This window comes from Pan troglodytes, chromosome 1 (genome assembly GCF_028858775.2).
Source record: "Pan troglodytes isolate AG18354 chromosome 1, NHGRI_mPanTro3-v2.0_pri, whole genome shotgun sequence".
Classification (NCBI taxonomy): domain Eukaryota; kingdom Metazoa; phylum Chordata; class Mammalia; order Primates; family Hominidae; genus Pan; species Pan troglodytes.
In genome coordinates, this window is record NC_072398.2 from 184435798 (window position 1) to 184444786 (window position 8989).

Consider the following 8989-nt stretch of genomic DNA (forward strand, 5'->3'; position numbering starts at 1 on the left):
GTTGCCAGCAGGTAGTGAGCTCCCCATCACAGCGGATGTGGGAAGGCTGTGAGTTGGGGTATCCCCAAACAAGGCAGTGGATTAGACTAGATCCCAGGCTTGCTGAAGGCAACTGGACTTGATCCAAGCTGTAACAGGAACCTGAAAAGATGGCATGGTGAGCTCACTTCTCTGGAGGCACAAGGGCCTCAGGGTGCTAGGTGCCAGGGAACAGGGACACAGACAGGAGTTGAGAATCCAGCCCCTGGCTTTCCTCAGTCAACAGCTTCTCCCTCCCTGCACCCTGCAGACAAGACCAGGTTGGGGAGTTGGCTGGATTGAAGGCAAAGGGCTCTGGGCTAAGATCCCAAGGGGCTGGAGGTGAGATGGGGCAGGGCCAGCCCACAAAGGGTTAAGGTGCTAATCGCCATGCATGCGACAAAGGGACGTGGGTTTTCTGATCCAGAAAGGATCAGTCCCTGGGACGCCCCATCAGGCCCTTCAGCGTGAAATTACACCCCAGCGGGGGTGCTCCCCTCCCCCTACACACACATTACCCGCAGGGCCTGGCACAGGATTAGGGCCCAGAGTCATCAGCGTAATAGATCGCACCTCCCCACCCCATCCCTTCCCCCAGGAGCCTTCAGTCCTGCCTCCGGGCATGGGCCAGCCTCTTTCCTCACATCTGTCCACCTGGCAGTTGCACTGCCTGGTCATCTTGGCCTCACTCTTGGTCTAGTCATTCCATCTGTCTCCTCCAGCCATGCATTGAGCCCCCACCTCACTCCTGGTCACAGTGTCTTCATAACCTTTAATCGGCCGCCAAAGGTACATTCCATTGCTTATGTATTTGTTGTCTGTCTTCCCCCTCGCACATCAGGTGCTGTCCTGCTCAGCACTGTATTCCCAGTGATGGGGGGGGGGGGGGCTGCATCTTCCACGCAGGTGGTGCTCAGTCAACTAATGTTGACTTCCCATCCACCTCACAAAGACTGGGACGTGGTCCCTAAACTCTGGATGTTGATGCCGAGAACTAGGAGACTGTGCCAGGACAGAGCCATGTCCTCTGGAAGAGAGAGGAGGCTGTGGCATGGCCGCTGCCTTGGACCTAGCCTCATCTCTTAAAGATGGCATGAGGGAGGCAGGCAGGAAAAGTGCGAGGGCCTGCAAGGACAGAGGGTCCACCTGTCCTTGGGTGCTGTCCCAGGAGATCCACTCACTCCACTGCCCCAGGCTGCTGTGCCTTTGCCCTCTGATGACCTCTAAGCCCCATCTGCACCCCCAGCCAGGAGGACCCAGCATGGGAAGAAGCTCTGAATGGAACAATTGAGGACACAGGATGATATCACATGGAAGACAAAACCCAGCAAGACTCTTGGAAACCAAGGCTGCCTGAGAAAGGCACCTGTATGGACCACCCTGACCAACCTCTACACAGGAGACAGAGGCCCAGAAAAAGCCAGGGCTTGCCCAAGTGTACTGCAAAGCCATGGCAGGGCCCAGACAGAAGCCTGGTTCCCTGAGGTCCTCAGCAGAGCTTGTCCCTCACATGCTCTTCCCAGTTAATTTAACAAGTTCAGTATTGGTTGAACACAAACTCCATTCCAGGCTGTATGCCATGCCAGCTTCTGCCCAGGGAGCTCCATCTGGCAGTGGTTGAGAACTGTATATAGTGGTCAGAGGCATCAAGAGGAGGAGGGGCATCTCCCTCCCCTGTGATAATCTGGCAAGTCTTCCTGGAGCAGGTGGCATGTGGCTGGGCTCTGAAGAGTGAAGCCTGTCCCCAGGAGGAGGGACCGGCAGAGCAGAGGTATCCGGGGAGAGGGCACAGTGAGTGTGTGAGGTGCCACGCCAGCTGGGTGACACACTCCACAACAGCGTGAATAGACATGTTCTGTGTGGCTCCCAGGCCAAGCCAGGCCTGATAAGGAGGCTACTGGGTGGCAGATTTCAGACAACATGAAGAAGAACTTTCCAACAGCCCTGGCGTAGGCTGCCCTGGAAGGTAGTGAGCTGCCCACCCCTTCAGGCTTGTGGATAGGAGCTGGGTATCAGTGATTCCTCCCCGGATGGAAGCCGAACTAGAGACCCGTGAGAATGTCTATTCTGAGAACCTGAAGCAGAAATGGCCAGACTTCAACAGGCCTGGCTCTTTAGTAGGCGACCTCTGCCCCCACACCTTGTCCATCCTCCTGGGCTCTGCAGGCCCCTGGTGGCTGGAGTGTGGGAGAGGGAGGTAACAAGGCAGACAGAAGAATGACTGCTTTTTCAGTTATTCTTCTATGTATCTATGGCTTCCACCCAACCCAGCAGGGTGGGGCGCTTAAATCAGGCTCAGAAGTTGTCCAAAGCCCCACTTAAAAAAAAAATAGGGACAGAGGGCTGGGCATGGTGGCTCACACCTGTAATCCCAGCACTTTGGGAGACCAAGGCTGGCTGATCACTTGAGCTCAGGAGTTCAAGGCCAGCCTGGGCAACATGGTGAAACCCCACCTCTGTCAAAAAATACAAAAATTAGCTGGGCATGGTGATGTGTACCTGTAGTCCCAGCTGCTTGGGAGGCTGAAGTGGAAGGATGGCTTGAGCCCAGGAAGGTGAGGCTGCAGTGAGCTGTGATCATACCACTGCATTTCAGCCTGGGTGACAGAGTGAGACCCTGTCTTTAAAAAAACGAATAGGGACTGAGGCCCAGAGAAGGGCTTTTCCAATAGCCCACAGTCCGAGAGGCAGGTTGGGGCTTGCAGGCTGCGTGGTCCTTTCTAGGCAGCTTACCGAGGGCAGACTGAAGGTAAACCTGAAGGAGGTGAACCTTTCAGACGTCTCGCGGGCCCTGCCTCCACAGGGGCTGTGCATGCTAAGGAGACAGCGAGGGGCGGGCCGATGAGCACCTGCCTTTACTTCCCCTTAATCTCCCGTGTCATGTCGTCAAGTTTCCGCCTCAGCCCCCTGTCGTGAAGCTTCTGCCTCAGGTAACCTGGATTCTTCCTGAAGCACTGGGGCTCCTGTGTTCTGGAGTTCTCTTCAGGAGAATCCTAAGGTAAAAAAGAATGTGTTCCCTCCCTCCTGGCTGCCCAGCACATGCTGTGCAGAGGCCAGGAGATGGGCAGGGTGACCTGGGAAGGACCCAGGCCTGCGGGTCTATCGTCCCGCTTAGATGAGACCAACAACAAAGAGCAGCTTGTACACACACTCACACCCACGTGCACCCACACACGCCCACACAGGCTCTTTCCAAGAACAGCTCTTCAAGCCTGGCTGCCAAGATAAAGGAGCCACGGGGCGGTCAACCCCAGGAGGAAATATCGCTTCTGCAACTTTTGTTGTTCAGAGGGCTTTGTGAAATCTCCAGACTCTTCTTGGAAAGGATCCCAGGCTGAGGTGGCAGTTTCCCACAGCGGGAGACATGGGTGAGGGCCACGCAGCCTCCCTGGCCTGGAAGGAGTTGGGGGAGGAGAGACCCAGGGGGCCGGGCTTGGAGTCATTAGTGGTGGCAACAGAAGCTTAATCCTTCACTTCCATTATTACCGACTCAATTCCCACAAGCCTGGGGGTAGACAGAGACCTCCCCATCTTACAGATGATGAAACAGAGGTTCCCAGAAACCTAGCAGCTTATTAAATAGTCCACAGTGAGTCAGTGCTAGAAATGAAACTGTGACTGACTTGGCACCAGTCACAGGCTGAGCCGGCCCTGCCCCAAACTGAGTCCTGCCATGGCCCATTCTGAGCTCCAACTCTGACCTCTAATCGAGCTGTGTCTTGCCCTAGATTGATCCTGAATCTAGCCTCAGATTGCCCCTCCTGTTAGCCGTAAGCCCTTCGAGGTCAGAGATGTGTGCACTTCTCATTCACCCCTGCTCCTTTACGTGGATATATGTGTGATTATTTGAGTAATCTCCATTTTATCCACTAGACTATATATAGGGCCGGGAACTGAGTCTACTTTTGTTTAGTGGCACTTATCATAATGTAATAAGTGCAATAATAACAAGCAAGTATTGGCCGGGCGTCGTGGCTCATGCCTGTAATCGCAGCACTTTGGGAGGCCAAGGTGGGTGGATCACTTGAGCTCAGGAGCTAGAGACCAGCTTGGGCATAACAGTGAGACCTCATCTCAAATAATAAAAATAAAAACAAATTTTTTAAAAAAAAACAAGCGAGTATTGAGCATTTACTAAATGCCAAAATTGTGCTAAGTGTTTTACAGATGTTATCTTTTATTCCTAACAAAGAACCCTGAAGTAGGCATTATCATTCGCCCCACTTTACCAAGGAGAATAATGAGCCCCAAGGTGACACTAGGAGGAGGCATGTATAGGATGCTCTTGGTAGTTCCCTCCACCCCTCACACTCAGTTGCCTGATGAGGAATGGGGTGGAGAAGGAAACCGTGGCTGGAAGAGGAAGTGGTGGCCCTTGGGCAGGTGGGAGAAGCAGAGGGCTTTCTGGAGGCCTTGGGTTTCTGAAGCCACAGAAGGGCCAGTGACTTAGCTGAAACTGATGGGGTGGGCTGGGCACTGTGGCTTACACCTGTAATCCCAGCACTTGGGGAGGCTGAGGCAGGCGGATCACCTGAGGTCAGGAGTTCGAGACCAGCCTGGCCAACATAGTGAAACCCCCTGTCTCCACTAAAAATACAAAAAAATTAGCCAGGTGTGGTGGCAGGCGCCTGTAATCCCAGCTACTTGGGAGGCTGAGGCAGGAGAATTGCTTGAACCTAGGAGGCGGAGGTTGCAGTGAGCTAAGATCACACCATTTCATTCCAGCCTGGGCAACAAATGCAAAACTCTGTCTCAAATAAATAAATAAATAAATACATACATACATAAATAAATAGAAATGGGGTGGGAGTGAGACCAGCTATATATTTTATGGGGTCCAGGGCAAAATGAAAATGCAGGGCCCCTTGCTTAAAATGTAAAGATTTCAAGATGGTGACTTCAGGACATTGCGGGCCCTCTGAGCCCAGGGCCCTGTGTGACTGCATGGGTCACACGCCCATGAGGCCGCTGCAGGAGGGAGCATGCTGTGAAGAGGTGGGCTCAAGGCAGCTCCTTGGGGTGGATGTATGGGTTGGTGCACATGGGTGTTCACATGGCAGCTGGGACCAGTGTCTGACTCTTATGTGGGCATTTGGGTGGCATCTTCCACAATCACAGGGCAGCCGCCACCAAGTCTCTGTGGGCACCAGGCCAGCAGTTTGGCTCGAGATGCCATCTGTACAGGGGAGCTGGTGCCACTGAGCATTCAGGGGCTGTCTGGAGTGTGAGCAAGCTGGGAAGAATGCATGTCTAGGGGTGGAGCGGGTGTGTGGAGCATCAGGCGACAGAGTGTGGCTGTGTGTCTGCCGGTTTGCAGTGGGGCTGTGTACACAGGCATGAGAGACAGGGAGACAGACACCCTGGGATTGTGTGGTCCAGTGCAGAAGTCAACATGTCCCAGGGGTGTGAGAGGATGTGTGTGTGCGTGTGTGCTGTGAATGTATGGGGAATGTGTGTGAGAGGCTGTCAGTGTGTGGGGGCGTGTATGCCTATTCCCACGTGCCTTCCTGGGTGCTGGCCCTTGCTGTCTTCCTTATTGTGAGGCCTCCCAGGTGAAGACCTCTCCAGCCTGCCCCAGCCCAGCCCCCAGGCCTTTGTGGGACCAGGTCCCCTCTCAGAGCGACATTCCTGCCTGCCGTGGGGTGGGCAGCCCCACAGAGCTGCCTCCTAGGCTGCTGGGGTGATCCCAGGCCAGTGGTGTCAGGTTCCCAGTGCTGAGCCCTCCCTCTGCAACCCTCTGAGGGCCTTTGTTGGAAGTTCAGACACACTTGTCAGGGGGGCGGGCAGAAGGCCACCTCCTAATCGGCTTTCCCAGAAGCTAAAGGAGAATGAGTGATGGGGGTGGAGGGCTCCAGCCCAGAGCAGCTCTGTGGGAAAGAGATGAGGGAAGCGCCCAGCCCTAAAGGGGTCCATTCCCCAGACCCTCTCAGCAGGGGCCCCTTCCCTGAGGGCCCCTAAGGAACCAGACCCCTGAGCTGTAAGAACACTGGCCAAGGCCTAAGAGAAGGGGGAACTACCGGGCGCCATGGCTCAGCCAGGCGGTGGCTCACGCCTGTAATCCCAGCACTTTGGGAAGCAAAGGCAGGTGGATCACCTGAGGTCAAGAGTCTGAGACCAGCCTGGCCAACATGGTAAAACCCGTCTCTACTAAAAATACAAAAAATTAGCCAGGAGTGGTGGTCAGCGCCTGTAGTCCCAGCAACTGGGGAGGCTGAGGCAGGAGAATCCCTTGAACCCGGGAGGTGGAGGTTGCAGTGAGCCAAGACCGCACCATTGCACTCCAGCCTGGGCAACAAGAGCAAAACTCCATCTCAAAAAAAAGAAAGAGAGAACATGGGGAATTTGGAGAGAAGCTTCGGGGAGCCCCCTACCTTTCCCATTTCCCCCACCATGGGCTATCTGAGCACCAACGGCACGCTGGGCCCAGAACTGCTCAGCTTCTCAGCCTCCCCAGTGCCTTCTCCTTTTTACCTCCTCTGAGTCACCCAGGAAGCAGGCTGGACCTGGTTAAAGATTCCTATTCAACAGAAGAGGAAACTGCAGACCAGAGAGCGGTAGTTATTTGCCCTCAGTAAACAGCAAGCCAGGCTTAGCTCATCCTGGCTCCGCCAGTAGCTTCCTCTTCTCTTCGTGGTCAGCGTTTCCCTGAGGTCCCATCCTCTGCTTCTCCCTCTGTAATCTCATTTAGCAACGTGGCTTCATTCACCATCTCCCTGTGACAACGATCAAGGCTAAGAGCATGGATTCTGAGGCCAGCCAGGTTCATCCCTTGGTTGGCCCATGACTAGCTATGTGGCCCCTCGGCAAGTTATTTAACCACTCTGTACCTCAGTTTTCCCATCTGTAAATGAGGATAGTAATAGTACCTACCTCATAGAGTTGTGTAAGGATTAAGTGACTTCTTTTATTTATTATTATTATTATTAATTATTTTTTGAGACAGAGTCTCACTCTGTTGCCCAGGCTGGAGTGCAGTGCTGCAATCTCGGCTCACTGCAATCTCTGCCTCCCGGGTTCAAGCAATTCTTCTGCCTCAGCCTCCTGAGTAGCTGTGAATACAGGTGCCTACCACCATGCCCGGCTCATTTTTGTATTTTTAGTACAGTCAGGGTTTCACCATATTGGCCAGGCTGATCTCGAACTCCTGACCTCATGATCTGCCCACCTTGGCCTCCCAAAGTGCTGGGATTACAGGAGTGGGCCACCATGCCCAGCCAAGTGACTTCTTATGTGTAAGGTGCCAGGCACAGAGAAAGTCTGTGTCAGCAGCAGAGACAGACCCTACATCTTCCCTTGAATAAATAGAAGTCTCCTCAAATGCAGCAAACAAGACTACCCTGAGCTCAGGATCATTTTCGGACACTCACTCCACTCCAACAGAGTAGGGGTCTCCATCTACCCTATTGCCTGGCCAGAGGCTTGAAAGTACCCTTGACCCTCCCCATCCTGCTTAAAATCACCACAACAATTTTCCTTCCGAAATCTCTCATCAATCAGACCCCTGCTCTGCACTCCCTCCCCCAGTCCAGATGGATGCCACCCTCCTCTCACCAGGACGTGACAGATACTGGCCCCCTCTCTGATCTCCTGCCCCCAGCTCCTTCTCATGAGCCACCATGCAGCGGAAGTGGGGGTTACTAAAATATGCATAGATCACCCCACTCCCTCACTGGGAATAGCTTCCAGTGCCTCCCACACCCTTGGCCCTTGGGCTTCAGTCCAAGGTCCTTGTTTCCCTCCTCATCCTCACTGGCTGGCACCACCCCCACCATCCTCAAGCCCCACCCAAACAAGTCCCTTGTTCTTTCAGGGCTCAGGGCTTTGGCAAGCTGGCTCAATCCTGCAGCTTTCTATGAGCTATGCCTCTCCCAGGGCACCCTTCTCTTTGACTTCCTGGTGAACACTGGACCCATGAGACTCAGGTCAAAAGTCTCCCTCCCAAGGGGCCTTTCTGATCTCCCTAGACTGAGCTAGGGGTCCTCTTCTGTGCTCCCACAGGTATCCTTTTTTTTGTTTTGTTTTGTTTTGTTTTGTTTTGTTTTGTTTTGAGACAGAGGCTCGCTCTGTCGCCCAGGCTGGAGTGCAGTAGTGCCGCGGCTCATTGCAACCTCCGCCTCCCAGGTTCAAGCAGTTCTTGTGCCTCAGCCTCCCAAGTAGCTGAATAGCTGGGATTACAGGCACACGCCACCACACCTGGCTAATGTTTGTTATTTTTAGTAAAGACAGGGTTTTGCCATGTTGGCCAGGCTGGTCTCGAACTCCTGACCTCAGGTGATCTGCCCACCTTGGCCTCCCAAAATGCTGGGATTACAGGCGTGAGCCACTGTGCCCATCCCAAGGTCTCCATTTTTTGAACACCATATCACCCTGTGTTGTATTGTTTTCCTTACTTGTTTCTATGTAGCCGGCTCCCAGCACAGGCATAGGCATACAGCAGGTGCTCTGTATATGCTGAGTGCATGAGTGATTTGAACTGCAGTGTTACCAGGGTACCCTTTATGCCAGGGAAGGTGTGTCCCTTGGGGCTGAAGTACGTAGGAGGCAGTCAATGGCTCAGGCCAGGGGAGGGAGCAGTGGGAGATTTGAGGCAGATATTTGATCTCTCAGCCCCTCCCAGGGAGGCAGGGGACAAGGTGAAAGGGAGACGCTCCCCGCCCTAATCCTCAGCCCGCTGGGGAGAGAGGAATGCGTCTCCTGGGGTGGACCTGGGAAGTGGGGAGGTCAGGGCCCGCCCCTGGGAAGCCTAGCAGACAGCTCCCTGCATACATTCAGGTCTGCTGGGTTCTCCTACCAGGAAATCCGCAGACAGAGGAGACTGTCACCTCCCCCAAACCTCAGCCAGGTGCATGCACCACCTCTTCTGGCTCTTGGCCCTGCGCCGGCACTCTGGAGCACCGGGGAAGAAGGTGGAGCCAAAGCAGCCAGGACTGAGCAGAGATCTCTTGTCTTCTTTTTCTTGAAATGCAGCTGG